The sequence below is a fragment of the Ailuropoda melanoleuca genome, chromosome 4 (genome assembly GCF_002007445.2).
Source record: "Ailuropoda melanoleuca isolate Jingjing chromosome 4, ASM200744v2, whole genome shotgun sequence".
In the NCBI taxonomy this organism is placed as follows: Eukaryota; Metazoa; Chordata; class Mammalia; order Carnivora; family Ursidae; genus Ailuropoda; species Ailuropoda melanoleuca.
In genome coordinates, this window is record NC_048221.1 from 86,057,918 (window position 1) to 86,073,964 (window position 16,047).

Genomic DNA, 16,047 nt, shown 5'->3' on the forward strand with positions numbered 1-16,047 from the left:
TTAAAGGGAAGACACACGTGCATAGAAACAATCTGTCAATCTGACGGCCCAGAAAAATCTTCAGATGTCAGTCTTGTCCCACCACAGCATTTAATCACAACAGCAGCCTAGAGATATCTTTATTTAACCCAAGGAACACGGACTCAGGATTATTTTTATGCAGAATGAAAGCATAGGCTTTCTTTTTTATTAATTTATACTTTCTCTAGAGTTCTTCAAGAATTTCTAAATTCTATATTTCTTTAAAAATGTTTTATTAGCTTTCTAAATTATGACAGTTAATACAACTGGAAAAATACAAAATTCAGAGTCAGTATAAGGGTATAAAATTCATTTCCCTCCTTCCCACACTCCAATCCCACATTTGGGATAACGGTGGTTAGCAGTCAGTGTGCATCCTTTTTGTTTTTCTGTGAATATACAAAATCCAACTTGTTTCTTAGACTTTTATGTTTCAGTCTTAGGAGAATCATGTGATCAACATAAAAGCAAAAAGGTCTGCAGGCTGAAAATCAAAACTTTCCCAGATGACCCTGAATGTCTGTTTCTAAAAGAGTGCACCCACGTGGCTCAGTGCATCAAGCAGCAAAGTATTCTTTTGGTTGGAGCGGGGATAAGAGTAAGGGCCCACAGTCCAGAGGGCTGAACTCCTAGGTGCCTGAAATCCCTACATTTGCATTTCCTTCCCCTTCGGCTAATTCCGCCTCAAAAAGCCTTCTGAAAAATGCAAATATTTGAGGGTGGAGTGTCCTTAATTGCTGGGTCTGGTTGTGTAAAGGGGATCTCTTTCTTCCTGAAGAGATAAGGACCTAGCGAGGGAGGTGCTTTCTGATGGGCCTCTGGCCAGGCTTGCCTCCCCACGGAGCACGCGCGTGACGAGCTGGCTGCTCTGGGCCTTTCAGTCCTGCGCAACCTCCCCATCCGGTTGCGCTAGGCTTACCTGGGGCCCCCAAAGTTGGGCCCAGAGGCTGGGACTCACCTTAGAATGCAGTGCTCTGGCGAGCCAGCGGGGGCGCTAGGCTAAGAAGGGTGCGTCTGTGGTTCCAGGTGTTTCGGCCGGTGGGCGTCGTAGCGGGGAGCCGGAGGTATGTGTGTCAGAGTTCAGCCATTTAGGCTGCTCCTAGGTGTCCGCCCTGCCCCTTTGGGCAGCGGCGCGGGTTGGAGGCGCAGCGTCTGGACACCTTGCATTTCTGGCTTCCAAGACGCGCGTGGGACCTCGAGGAAATTCTCTGCAAGACACCACAAGGAGGAGAGCTAAAACTTCCCCCTCACCAGTTCCTGGGCGGCTTTATAAATTCGAAGATTGGGTGGCAGTGCCAAGTAGGGCACCACTGTAGGCCTTAGGCTTTAGGGCGTTATTTGGGGATCTAAGAGGTGGCGGCAAGTAACGGGTGGGCAGAGAGCAATGGTCACATCCCACTTTGGCCCTGGTTCCCCCTTCCCCAGTGGAACTCTGGGTTTTGCAGGGGCGCACGCACCCAAACACTGGCACGCCGGCCAGACGGTCTAGGCCCAGTCACAAACTGGTTCTGGCCAGAAAAGGTCACTGGAGTTCTACCCAGGCTCTGTGCTTAGTCCCCCAACATTAGGCGCACCGCAAGAGGGGCGACCTGCAGTTGGAGAGATTTAGGTTAGACCGGGGTTGGAATATGGTCGAACTGTTCTGTTCTTCCGAGGGGGTCTACTTCCTGGGGTCCCCGTCCTCCAGTTTAACCCTTTACTTTCCACGTGTGGACTTGGGGCCCCCGGCGGGTCTCTGGAAGCTAGGAGGAGCACTAGCCTGGGCGAATCTTAGGCGCCAACTGGCAGACAGGCTGGAGCTCGGCCTTCCCCAAACTTGGGGCGCCGGGCTGCGGGCCCCGCTGGGCGGTGACGTGAGGGGTGGTGCCGGGCCTGATTGGCGCGCCAGGCGGGGGCGAAGGCGGGGCCGGACCCGGGCGCCCAGAGGCGGCGGCGGCGCCGGGAGCTGGAGCTGGGAGTGAGAGGCGCAGTAGCGCTGGCGGCAACAAGTGCAGGAGACGAGCCGTGCCGGTGACTTCCCCGCCGCCGACACCACCCGGCCGCCCCTCGCGGCACCGTATGGAGCGGGAGCGGCGGCGCTCGCCGGGCTGAGCCGCGTCGAGCGGCCGGGACGTGGATGCGGCCGGGATCTCCCGCCCCCGCCCCGCTGAGCAGGAGCGGCTCCCGGACAAGATATGAGAAATGAGTGTTGGACGTCGAAGAATAAAATTGTGGGGTATCCTGATGATGGTTAATGTCTTCATTTATTTGATCGTGGAAGTCTCCAAAAGTAGCAGCCAAGAAAANCCTCACCGTCTCCCCCAGCCCTCTCCACCTCCTTTCTATCTCTGCTTGCCGCTCGCCGCTGCTCCGCACCGACTCCTGTCCCTCGCAGTCCCGTTCCTCGCCGGTTCCGGCTTCGTACCGGCGCGCCACAGGAGGAAACCGTTCCTGGGAGGCTCCCGCCGCATTTAGGCGTCCCCCCTTCCCTCCAGCTTCCTTACCCTAGAGGAAGAGGATAACAAAACCAGCACAGCAGCATGTCTTTTTACTCTCTTGCCCTATTCCACCCCCACCCCCACGGGGCCCTGGGACATCCCCCCTCCTCGTTGCACCCCAACTTCCGGGGGAGCCCGCGCGGGGGTGATGCAGGCATTGGGAAGGGGCGTCTGGGGCCGGCGTCCTCACCTGGCTTCCACCGGCGTTTTGAGTAGGGGGCCATGCGTGAATTTTCACTCTCACTCCTTCACCCCACCCTCGCACTGCGCTGGTCTCGGTTGCCGCATGGGGAGATCAGGTGTTTTGTGAGCCAAGGAGCCACCAGCCGCCGCTCCCCACCCCCATCTGCTTGCCACTGCCACCTGCGAGTCCCCAAAGGCTGGTTTCTGTGAAACTTAGGGAGAACCTTTCGCTTTGACCTCTAAAAAATTGTTCCACGCCGCCGGCGTTGAATGATTAACCAGGCTACTTGTCTGAGACCTGGGGAGGGGGATGGGTGGGTGCTGCCCGGAGCGCGTAAGACAGGCCTTTGCAAAACACCTCGCTAGAAGGGTGGGCGTGGGGACGCTCGGTGGGACCCCGCCGGCGGAGATCCAGGAGGTAGTCCCGGCACGGCAGGCGGACCCTTCTGGAGGTAATAAAAATCAAGTCACCTTAATATCCAGGCCACGGTGTTTTGCGCTTAGGACCGGGGAGCCCCAGAACCCTTTATCTCCCTACAAGTGTCGGGGCGTGAAAGCCTATCTCTGAAATTAATACTCTTTTAAGCCTGGGTTGGCGAGGAGGCTCTATCTCCTGCTTAAAACTCAGGGATGGTGTGTTTGTCTTTGCTCCCCTATCCCCCATGGTCTCGTGAACCTTCCCAATTTCGTAGAAAGATAGTTTAGAACGATTATGCCATGTTCTCCTGCCCCTCCCTTGTTGGAGCCTTGCTGTAGATTGCACAGATTGCTAAACCAGTTGGTGAATATGGGCGTCTACTTGTTACAACAAATTCTTCCGGTGTATTTTGCCTCGGGAGGTGGCCAGCAGAGTCAGGATCGGGACTAGGAAGGCGGGGGGATCCGAGCCTAACCCAGTCTGAGGGCTCTCTAGCGGAGCTGTCTCCTGGTTGCGCTCTGACGGATCTGACAGTTTACCCTGGTGGGAGGACGGGCTTGGGCGGTCACTTCTTCCCACTGCCCTAGTTCTCACTTCTCTCTTTTGAACAGAGGTTATTAAGCCTGGAATTTGGGAGAGTGTTACACACACAGTCCCTGTGCTCCTAAATCAGATTAGATTTTAAGACGAGGGAAGTGCAGATCCCTATAGAATTCTCTACATGAGTAAACCTGCCCCCCCCCCCCGCCCAGCTTTGCAAATGTCTGTATCTTTGGATCTAATGTTTTGAAATTACATTTTCAGTTTGAAGTATTGCTTTTCCCGTTGGCCATCTCCCAACCTCAGGGGCTCACGACTCTTCATTTCATGACTGTTGATGAAAGGCCTAATTCTCCATTCAAGTTCGAGTTCCCACCCTCGCTGTTCACTGGTCTTGAATCTGCCACATACTGTTCAGTGACCTCTGGCAGGTTGTTGATCATCCCAGCCTAACTTTCCATACCGGGTTTTGGGGACGGCAGCTCCTGGTCTACGAGATTGTTTTTGAGGACAGATAGGATAATGTTTGTCAAACTCCTGGCTCTGCATCATGGGAAATAAGAAGCGCTTAATGAGTGGTGGTCATTGTGTAATCCGTACAGAAGTTCCTCTAGGCATCAACTTCCCCTTACCAAATACAGTAACTGGGAACCATTTAGATTGGTCTGAGACTGAAATCTGCCGGATTTGGCAGAGGCAGATAAAGTTTTTAAAATCCAAGAAATGAAGTAATCTGTTGATGAAAATGAACATAATATGCTTGTAAAAGTTATGATTTTTCTTTCTGGGTTTCTGATGGATAGCTGAGTAATGGCTTGTAGTTTTGAAGTGTTCCTTGTCTAAAAAAACACAATTTAGATTTCTCCAGTTCTGAGATACTACAGTTTTGCTAAAATAGGAAAGTGGAACTGATAATTCATGGTTGATTTTTCACTATACAATTTGTTCAGATGTGTGCCTTTTTAATTTTTTAAATTTTTAAATTTTTAATTATTTAAAATTTTTTTTTTATTGGAGAGAGAATGAGAAAGCACAAGCACGGGGAGGCAGAGGGAGAGGGAGATGATCAGACTCCCTGCTGAGCAGGCAGCCTGCCAGTTTGTGAACCAGTGGACTGACTGTCTGCCAGAGGAGGGACTCCATCCCTGGATCTTGGGATCATGACTTGAGCCAAAGGTAGACGTTTAACTGACATAGCCGCCCAGGTGCCCCCAAAAGTGTGCCTTTTTTAGAGGTACATTGGAAAAAAGGATTTCTGTTAGGAAATAAAGAAATCTAAAAAAAAAAAAAAAGGATCATTCTGCTTTATGTGATGCATTGTTGGTACAAAGCTAAGATGTTCTGGGTAGAAATGCATGAGGCTTTTCAGCTGATGCAGGATAAGAGAAAAGATGAGTCCACTGTTTCTTAAAGAAACTTTGAAACTTTAAGTTTTAATGTTTTCTGGTAATGCTGTTTTTTTGTGTTGTTTCTTTTTAAACCATAATTTAGGGATCCTGACCCGGTGCTGTGAATGTGCCTGAAGTGTACTCTGTTCTTAACATACTGGGTCAGTGCTTTTAATTCTTTCTGACTTGCTTAATAGCCACAATATTTGACTTTAGTGTTTTTTTTTTTTGACAGTTTTATTGAGCAGTTTGTTAAAGACTTTAACAATTAACAAATGCCAACGGTTACTTTTATAAACATTAAGATTCTTGCACCTGGGATAATATTTGGTTATATAATCTATTGCAACATGCCCAATTGTGTACAAGTTACAAATACTGGAAAATTCTCATAAAGGCCTTTTGGTCTTATATGCAAATGCTCAGAGGTAACTAAAATCATTTCAGTCAATTGCCTGGCAATTTTAGTGTATAGAGAACGTTAAAACACGAATTAAACTGGGCTCTGACGATTTGAAAGTTGGATTTCCTGGCTGACCTAATCAAAAGCACCCAGTAAGGACCACAGCACATATAACCAACAGGTGTGTAGGTACAGCTGTGTGTGTGTCGTGTCGTGTGTTGTTCCCCGCCCCCCCGCCCCCCCCCCCAAAGGGGGGATAGCTGTTAACTAGGTGCTTGCCAAAGATGTCTCCAAATTGTAGGATAAATACATTCCTCTCTCTCTGGAGAGGCAATTACCGTTTGAATAAGAGGTATATGTGTGTGGTATAAGACTTTAAGAGAATTGATGTAATGATTTCATCATCACCTGGTGATGAGGCTTTGCTAGTCTGAACAGAACTTCGGTGGGAAGAACTTGTACTTGATGGAGAATTTGTTATTAGGACATATGTGGTACAATTACTTTACTGCTGGAAAAAGTTAATTGTACCAGTTTTCTATATGCTAGAACCCAGAGCTGAGATTTTGCACTTACTGTGCGTTGCCACTACTGGAACTTTATGTTCTTTGCCCATCAGCTTTGTCTCCTTGCCTTTCTTAATTTTTGTAACAAAATTCAAATTTCCTTTTTTTAAAAAAGTAGGCTCTATGCCCAGAATGGGGCTCGAACTCACAATCCTGAGATCAAGAGTCTCACGCTCTACTGACTGAGCCAGCTAGGTGCCCCCAAAATTCAAATTCTTTTGAGTGTTAGCATTGTTGATAAAGTTATAGCATGTCTTGAAATATTTTGTGTAATTTTAGCTGTAGGTATTTCCATAGATAACTTTGTTACAAATTATTTTTTGTACATCTGTGAACATTCCCTTAAAGCAGGGTTTAAAATTGTATTCTGATGTGGCTACAGAGGGGAAATTCCCAGTAGCCAGGAAATTGATACTTTCTACTTTTCATTCTGTGGCATTTAAAAACAGGTTTATTGTTCCAGTGTTTTCACTCTGATGTGATTAGGATGTACGTTGCTTACCAGAATACTTGAAAAAAATGATTATCCGAGGGAATCAATTCTAGAGTGTGGCCAGATTCTGTCAGAGTGGTGGTTTAGTGGTTAAGAGTATGAACTTGGAGTCAATCAAATGAGGAATTTTTTTTTTTAACTTGAGGTATAGCATGCAGTAAAGTGTGAAGTGTCCTAGTATTGTGTGCAGCTCCTGAATGTATATCCAGCATCCCACTCAAGAAGTAAACATTTTTAGTACCCCAGAAGGTGCCTGTGCCCCTTTCTAGTCAGTATCTACCCTCTAGAGTGAACTTTCATATCATCTTAGATGTGACTCCTTTCATGTAGATTGGTTTTGCCTGTTCTTGAACCTAATAGAAGTGGAATTACAGAATCATACTGTGTATAGTCTTTTGTGAAACAGCTGGTTTTGAGTTGGTTTTTGCCACTGTGTGACTGTGGTTATTGTGACTAAGTTACTTAACCTCTCTGAGCCTCAGTTTCTTCATTTGTGAAATGAGGGAGATGAAACTCCATCTCACATTTACTAAGAAGATTAATGTGGTCATATACCTAAAATATCTAGCACTGTGCTTGACATGCGGTTTCCTTGTTCCCCTTTTATTTCTTTAAAAAGGTGATAACTAAAGGGGCACCTGGGTGGCTCAGTTGGTTTAGTGTCCAACTCTTGGTTTCAAGCTCAGGTCATAATCTCATGGGTTGTGGGATTGAGCCACACTCAGCAGGGAGTCTGCTTGAAATTCTCTCCCTCTGCTCCCTCCTCCAACTCACACGTGTATTGTCTCTCTCTCAGAATACATAAATAAATCTTTAAAAAAAAAGTGGTAATTAAAACAATTATATCTTCCTTGTGTTAACATGCTATTTCACTATAAAAGTTATGTTGGTCTTTTACTGAAAGTTAGAAGCCGAGTCTTTGTTGATTCAACATTTTGTTGATGTAGCTTTCAGCTTAAATCAGACATATTATGTCTTGATAACTGATCTCCTATTATTTTTTCAAAAATTTATTTTATTTGTTTTGGAGAGCGAGGGGGGGGAGAAAGAGAGAAGGTGCACTTGTGCGTGGTGGGGGGAGGGGCAGAGGAAGAGGGAGAGGGAGAGAATCTCAAGCAGATTCCCCATGACCTGAGCTGAAATTGAGAGTCGGATGCTTAACGGACTGGGCCACACAGGCACCCCTCCTGTTATTTTTAATTGACATTTTCTCTATAAGTCATGAAATGACAGTCATTGAAATATGTCCCATTTAGAGCCAATCAGTCACTTGCTGTCACCTATATGGTATAAGCTAGGGTGCAGTGGTGACAGTTTACACTTGATTATGAAATCTATGGAAGAATTTAGGTAAGAGGGAATGGTCAGTGTCTGGGGTATCCAGAACAATGTTCACTGCTTTATGTTTTGGGAAATAGTTATTTCAGAAGTGAAAGCGCAGGGCCAGTTGTTAGGCTCAGACCATTGCGTGCTCTGACAAACCTTTTCAAACATATGCAACTACTATGATCTTCCTCTGTAAGTAGTAGTATATGTTCTGTGGTCTCATGTTCCCAGTGTTCTGGTGGGCTTTTTGGATACTTTCTATTTTTGGAGCCATTCTTTAACTATAACTCAGGTGGCACTGTGGCATTCTTTCTAAGAGACTTTTTTCTCATGATGTTTATTTAGGGGAAAAAAATCAAGGTAAGGTAAAGGAAAATAAAATTGATTTCACCATCTCCTGACACTGTAGCTACTCTTAACTTGGTTTGGGTCCTTTTCTCTTCATCCGTACATCTCTAGAATGGGCTTAGGAAAAACACATTGCCTATACTTTAGGCAAATTTAAAATGGATTGTATGGCCTGCCTAGAGATATACCTGGCTGAGAGGGCATGAGGCTTTGAAGGCTTGGATTCCAATCCATCGCCACTCTGGCCCCTGCTTGTGGCTGTACCATTGTCAGGAGTGCTGGGCATGCAGTCCCCCAACATTCCCATCAGGATCCCTGTCTTCCAGATTACAGTAGCTGAGAGAGAAAACCTGTCCTTGAGACCTCCTCTCCCTAGGACTTCAAGATGGTGTATAATCAGAGGAGCATTTTATCCCCTTAGCCAGTGTGCATTAATTGAGCACTTACTCTATGCCTGGCACTGTGCTTGGTCCCATGTGTATTCCTAGATGGGTCAGGCCCAGTTCTGCCCTCGAGTTACCAGTCTGTGGAAACCCTAACCTAGAACTGATGGAAGCGTGCTCTCATAGAGGTGCAGATAATGTGCAGTTTGGGGGGCAGCCAAGAAAGGCTTCCTGAGGAAGTAGTGTTTGGGCTTAGCCTTAACGGATGAGTTAATAACTTTTTGGAGGGCAGAGGCAGGTACTGCAGGCTTGTGGCAGTGTGTCAGGGAAATAGCAGATGATCCCGCGGGTTGGGAGGTCAGGGTGTTTCAGAAGGGGTAATAGGACACAGTGAAACCCCAGTGACCATGCAGAGAAGTGGCACTGGATAGTTATGGAGGTCGGGGAGCCATGGAAAGTTCCTGCAGAGGGGATGTGGTGACGTGTCCGGGTCAGGCTTGCATTTAGGAAGATGAGCTTGAGCCTGACAGGTAGATGCAAGGCAGGTGTGATCGTGGGCCTGGGTCATTTTACAGCCTTCTGACGGAGAACTGTTTCCCGTTTGCCCCTCAATAGTCTATTCTCTGAAAGAAGGTGGAGGAATATTTAAAAACTGAAATTATATACTTCTCTACTCAGAAACCTTTAGTAGCTCCTACTCTCAGACTAAAGTCAGACTAAAGCCAGGGTTCTTCTGTCACCTCCCAGGCTCTTGGTTCAGTTTACTGTCACCACACTGGTCTCTGCGCTCTCCTGCCTCTGGAGAGCAATGGCATGTTGCAATGGCCGTTCCCTCTTCCTGCCCTGCTCCTGCCATCTTCTTTCTGAGAAGAGAGGTTTTGTCTGACTGTTCTTACCCTTATCATCTGTACTGTCCTTTTTATTTTGTCTGAGTTCTTACCAACGTTACGATGATCGGCCATAACCTTATTCTCGGTTGTCTGTTTTAAACACTGCTCAGTTAAGCGTAGTGCTTCATACTTGTTGAATCTGGTCACTTCATCAGTCTTTCTGGAGGAAAGCTCAGTGCCCAAACCAGGCCAGGGACGGTACAGGATTAAAGTGTATATATGTGATTTATTTGAAAGAGAGTGAGAGATAAAAAGACTCAAGTTGGTGGGATGGGATTTGGAGATCAGTGCAGGAAAGTGTGAAGGGGGAGATCTGCAGGTACAGGTACATTGGGGATCTCCATTTAACATTCAGGACATTGGCGGCTGTCGTGGTGTCTCAGAGGGTCCAGGGGTTGGAGCAAGGGAAGACCCAGTAACAAGCTTGAGCCCAGAATTGTGGAGAGCACCTATTTTGGGGCATGAGGCCAGGAGCAAAGCTGCGAAGATGCAGAATGAGGAAGAGAATCCGGGTTCAGTGGTCTTGAATTTGGGACGGGGGCAGTGTTAGGTGCCCTAGGAAGTCAGGAGAGGCCAAGGACTATGAAAATTCTAGAGGATGAAGGGAATTGGGAAGGTCCGGGCACAACAAGGAGCAGAACCTTTTCAGGATGTTGACAGAGAAGGGAAAGAGGGCCTTGTGCCTGGATCCACTGGGAGGGTGAAGGAGAATGGAGATCTGCCCTTGTTACGGGACCCCAGGGGGGCATCTAGCACTGTCACAGAGGACAGTGATCTTAGGAGGCCTGGCAAGTGACTTGCTGTTATGGTGAGAGTGCTCCATGTGGAGAACTTGAAGTAAATTTTGGCTGGAAGAGCTGACTTTAACAAAAAACAAAAAAACAAAACAAAACAAAACAAAACCAAAAAAAAAAAAAAAACCCCTTTGAAACCATGGCAACCCACTTAGCTTCTTTTGCCTCCCCCACCCCCACAAAATAGGAAAAAACCTGCACAGCCAACCTCACATGTTGATTGTTTAAATCCAGTGCAGTCATGAATATGAAAGCGTTAACCCTCCAGTAAGGTTGTTTCTATGGACCATAAACTTGCTAAGGTTTTTAATTTGTGCTTCAGAATTATGTTGTTTATTTTCTTTGAAAAGCACTTAACATCCAAATGCTTCTCTGAAGTGCTTCTTTTGAGTCTTGATCAGAGAGTAACACAATTGTGTTAAAAAAACAAAACAGAACAAAATAAAGCCTTCAAGTCTGGCTTTAGATTATTCATTGGGATGCCTAGTGGTGTTTTCAGAATCAAATATGTTTGTTTAGCATTGAAATGGTCTAATTGGGTTTGTTACAAATACCATCTTTTCTAAATATTTAACATTTGAAACTAAAGAAATATATTTTACATTCATTATTTTATGGCTGAATTTGATGTTTGTTTATAAGGAATTTATATAGCTTTTATTCTTAAAGTAAATGAAATGCATCCATTTTATTTCTTCTTCTTTTCACCACATAAGGAATTATTTTCTTCAAATGAACTTAAAATATCTCTCATGAATACTCCTATTTTTAACTGAATGTTTCTCTCTTTTGAATTTTTTTCCCTTAAGGTTCTGATGGATCCTTTAAAAAAAAATCCTCTTTATCATGGAAATTTTGAAACCTGTACAGGCAGAGAGTGATAGAATGAAGCGTCAGGTGGCTGTCACTGGTTTCAGCCTGATGGCCTCTCTGTTTTCGTCCTTACCCAACGCATGAGTAGGAGGCTGTGTGGGCATCATCCCGGATGGCAGGGCAGGTCCTGCTGGACCTCCAGGTCACCAGTTGGAGAAGTAGAAACTATGGGAGTGTTTGGGGACCCCCCCCATGGGGAGGGAGAAGTGAGCAGAGGGTGAACACCAGAGGACACACAGATTGCTATAGTCCCTGATATTTCCAAGTAGGTGATAGCCTATGACATGTGAAGGTGACATTCACAGACATACGTAAAATTAGATGATTTAAGCTGCTTGGTAAAAGAGGCCCCGTTTCTAAGCTGCTCGTCCTGTGCTCATATATTGAGCAAACATAATCTCTTTTATTTTGGCAACATAAATTTTCCTTGGCAGGTGGCCAAAGAAAGAAGTGTTACCATTTCATCTCTTTAAATATGTGGACATAAGTCTTGGTTGAACAGCCCCCTTTTAATAGAACGTTTGGGTAAAAGGCCAGAATGTCAGTTTTGAGGATATGTATTTTCAATCTGTACAATTTATTTTGATATTTGAAAAAGCAACTTAAAAACAATCCTTAAGCTTCTTTTAGTAACTTCTTGAAATTTGCTGTTTGAGGAAGGGAAAAGAGGCAGGAAAGGGAAAGGAATCTAGGAGAAGGGAACTGGCGGGGGGCGGGGAGCACTTTGCTTGTTTGGTACCCTATTCTGAAGTTGCCACCCTAGGGTCACTCGTCACTAGAAAGGTTGTCTTCTGGGATGAGGATGGGCCTTGACTCTGGAGGAGAGGTGGCATCCCAGGGGAAGCCCAGTTTCATTGGATACTCAGTATGTGTGAGGAGCGGTGGCTGGCACTCAGTGGTTGGGGTGCTTTCATCTCGTGGTTTCAGCACACGGTGGGGGTGCCTTGCTCCCGCCTCCCTCAGGGTTGAGGAGAGTGGGATCTTGGCTCATCTGGAACCGTTTGGGCTGGGAAGCATTGCTGGGGGTGAGGGGTGGGTTCTGGGTAACTAGCGCTTGGTATTCCTTTTGGGAGGTTCCAGTTTGGGGGGAATCCCAAGTGCTGGGAGGGAAGATTAAGTACAGGGCACTGAGGGAATAGAGGGTGTCCTCATGGAGGAGGCGGTGGCATTTGAACCTGGGTCTTCAAGGCTAGGATTGAGAAGGAGGAGAATGGACATTTCAGGCTGAGGGAAGCTAGCATGAGCAGAGGTGTGGGAGGGGAGGGCAGGAGTTGTACTTATGGGGTACAGGTGCCCAGGAGTTCTCTGGGAGCGGATTTTGAGGGTAGCATACTTGGCTCTAGGGTCAGGTCTTTGTGAGAGTGCTTAATGAGGATGGGGGTGCCTACCTCCCCTGTACCTGACCGTGCGAACCATGCAGCTCCAATGCTTGTCTTCAAGTTTGGAAGCAGTGGGGGTGTGAACCCATCTGGCTTCCCAGTTCCTGCCAGTCTCCTTCCCTTCACTGTCCATTTTGGGAACCTTAGGCTAGTTTTGGAAGCAGTTGACATTTCTGCAAAATGAGGATACCTCAAGAACCATTTCACAGGACTGAGTACCCAGTTGGGCCCTTGGCATGCTTCCTGGCATGTGGATGAGCCCTCCGTGAATGGGTAGGGGCTGGTATGCACTCGTTAGTCTTGTTACAAGGAGTGTCTCTGGTACCTCCATCCCATTCCTTCATTTCTTGTCTCCCCTCCCCGCACAATGTATTAGCTCTGTTGAGTCCTTATATTTTAATACAACATTATTTAAATCTCGGCACATGCCAAATCTGCACAACTTTCTATGATTTTCGTGCATGTTTTTAGAACAGTGCGTCAGGCAGTTAACTCAAGGCTGCTGCTGTAAGGGACTCTGAATGAGTATGACAGGAGTCCTGGAGGCTGAGGCATGGTACCTCATGCTCCTTGCTGTCACCTTCATTGTAACTAAGGGCAGGTGCTCTTTACAAAAATGTGTCACTGGGAACCTTCATTCTGACAGTCAAGAAATTGAGTCTTTGAAGGCCATTTATTAAATTACTTAAGATAAACACAATGAATGGGGTGCCTTCAGCTCAGGTCATGATCCCAGAGTCCTGGGATCCAGCCCCACATCGGGCTCCCTGCTCGGTGGGAAGCCTGCTTCTCCCTCCCCCACTCCCCCTGCTTGTGTTCCTTCTCTCTCGCTGTGTCTTTCTGTCAAATAAATCTAAAAAAAAAAAGATAAACACAATGAATGTCATTGCTGTTGATTTAAATATTAAAGTTACAAAAGAAGTCTAATATGCTATATGCAGTCTCAGTTTGCAGCATGTTGAAACAATGTTTTTTTGATTTGGGGAGGTTATATTTTTATTTTAGAAGGAAGACAAATGGAAACTTTTATTTTACAGGAAATTGATGGACATGATCTCAAATTCTACATTTTATAGGGTCCAGAATTGCCAAATTTAATAAAATTGGGAAGGGCAGTGGTCGAAAGTTTGTCTGTGGAGCTTGTGGAAGTGACATAGATAAATCTCTGTGCCAGAGAAAATGAAAAATTGGATTTGACTGTCCAGGTGCTTAACATTAAAGGATTGTTTTAAAATAAAGTTCTGGAGCGCCTGGGTGGCTCAGTCATTAGGCGTCTGCCTTCGGCTTGGGGCGTGATCCCGAGGTTCTGGGATCGAGCCCCACATCAGGCTCCTCCGCGGGAGGCCTGGTTCTTCCTCTCCCACTCCCCTTGCTTGTGTTCCCCCTCTCGCTGGCTGTCTCTGTCAAATAAATAAATAAAATCTTTTTTTTAATAAATAAAATAAAAAAGTTCTTCTGTTTGTGGTCAGTTATCACAACCCATGGAATTAAGTGGTGGGGAATGACTTAATTTTGAAAATCTATTTTAAAACTTTGACGAGCGTCAACTTTTAATTTTGTTAAAAGTTAGTCTTGAGGTGAAATTTTCATGTATTTTTACTATGTAAAAATGGCAGTAATCTCTTTCCTAATACTTCTACAAAAATATTGTCTCTTACTGATTTCATTAGCTTTTCTTTATAAGTCTCTGTAGACAAAAGGAGGCCACAGAGCAGGCACCAAATTACTCCCCCCATCTCTTTACAGCAAGATTGCCAAGCCATGCTGACAGCCTGCTTATTTCCAGAAGCATTTATGCAAGGTCAGTTTGATAACTTAGTTTATATAATGGGATTCTTTTCTAGTCCAGTACTGTAATTTATGTTTGTTCATTTTTATTAATTTGTAATTGCCTTCCAACCCTTGCGCCTATGTTTGTTTATAGATTTATTTAATCATATTAGACTGCTTCCTGAGATGTTTTTAGGTTATGTGGTGCATTGAGATGACACCTGTTAATGCTTCTGTGATGTGATGACTGAGGGGTAAGGCATCAAGGGGGAAAGCACTGGAATTGGAAAAGGCTTAGGGCCCTTAGGAAGAGGAGTGGCCTGGACTGACAAATAGCCAGGGACCAGGTATGGGACTCCGGGGAGAGCTGGAGACGGGGTCTGTGTGAAATTATTCAACAACGACCTGTTTAGAGTAATGCTGACTCTTGATCAAAAAGATCAAAAAAATAAAAATTTTAGTTAGCCTTTGTTTCCCTTTTTTTTTTTTTTTAAGATTTTATGTATTTATTTGTCAGAGACAGCAAGCTAGTGCGCACAAGCAGGGGAAGCTGCAGGCAGAGGGAGAAGCAGGCTCCCGTTGTCCTTGTTCCTTTACTGGTCCTTCTTGTCCTCAGATTCATTGCCTGAAGTATCAATGTATTGCCTGAGCGGGCACGAGAGATAAAGGAATGAATGTGGATTTGGCCCAGCCTCTGTCCTTGGGGCCCCCCACATCCTGTGGGTGTGTCAGACTTGTTAACAACAAGTGTGGATAAGTCAGATAAATGTGTGTGTTCAGTGTTCCAGCAGCAAAGGGAAGTAATACAGACACACCCGGGAGAGGGGCTCGGGATGGCGCCACTCCGGCAGCGCTGGTGGGCTTGGCCTTTTTGCCTTTTGCTTATTTCTGTTGAAGGCCTAGAGCGGGAGCTGCAGACTGTGAGGAAAAGCCTTTGTCACTCACAGTAACTCTCACTGCTGGGACATGCCAGCCTGACTCTCTGCCCGAGGCGGGGCGTCGGCTGAGATTCTGGGCCTCCTGGTACCTTGGTTTCCTCATCTGTAAATGAGGTGATTGGAGTTGATGAGCTCTCAAGCCCTGGAGAGGAAATTCTTACGGGTTCTTTCTGGTAACAAACTTGGTCTGTGATCTGTGCGTGTGGAATGTGTGTGCTTGTGATGGAGAAAATCAGTAAAAGGGTGAGATGGTAGGGTTTGTGGCCAACATTGATTCTTTGGTCATCTTTTCTGACACGGGCTGGGGTCCCTTCCTCTCCTGTCTGGGGGAGCTGACTTGTGGGCCAGCTCTGCACTGACCTGTAGCAGGGTGCAGGGCTGTGCTGGGATCCCCTCCCTTCAGGCTGTGCTGCTGGAGGCAAGGGGAATGAAAAGGCAGCATTTTCTCTGTAAACAGCTCTCACAAAAGGGTTTGAGTTTGTGAGTAGGCCAGTTTAAGCCCCTGCCAGTCTCTCATTCTTTAGTTTACCTAACACATGTCTGCAGGGACTCCAGCCCTGGTTGGGAAGGTGCCTGCGTTACCAGACCAGGACCTCTGGTACCTTAAACCATGAACAGTTCCCAACGGGTGATTTTTGTCTACAGGATTCCTTTCTCATGCTGATTGAGATTTTCATTCTTAATTATTTTAAGTCCAGATTTATTTGGGGATTCTTGAAATCTTCTTGAACAACAACATTGTGTGGTAGAAAGAGTGAGAGCTTAGTCTTGGGGTCAGGGTCCAGGGTCCACATGCTGGCTCCACATGCTGGCTCCACCGGGATTAGCTCCATAACCTCAGACTAATTGCTTCACAT

General features: G+C 46.0%; 1 protein-coding gene across 1 annotated transcript in view; it reads left to right on the plus strand.

Annotated features, from left to right (window-relative positions):
• Positions 1-2,131: 2,131 nt before the first annotated feature.
• The window catches only part of B3GNT2 (UDP-GlcNAc:betaGal beta-1,3-N-acetylglucosaminyltransferase 2), a 28,087-nt gene continuing 14,171 nt past the window's right edge, over positions 2,132-16,047 (plus strand). Inside the window, 1 exon segment of the mRNA XM_034659202.1 lies at positions 2,132-2,193. The gene's annotated coding sequence lies outside the window, so the exon portion shown is untranslated.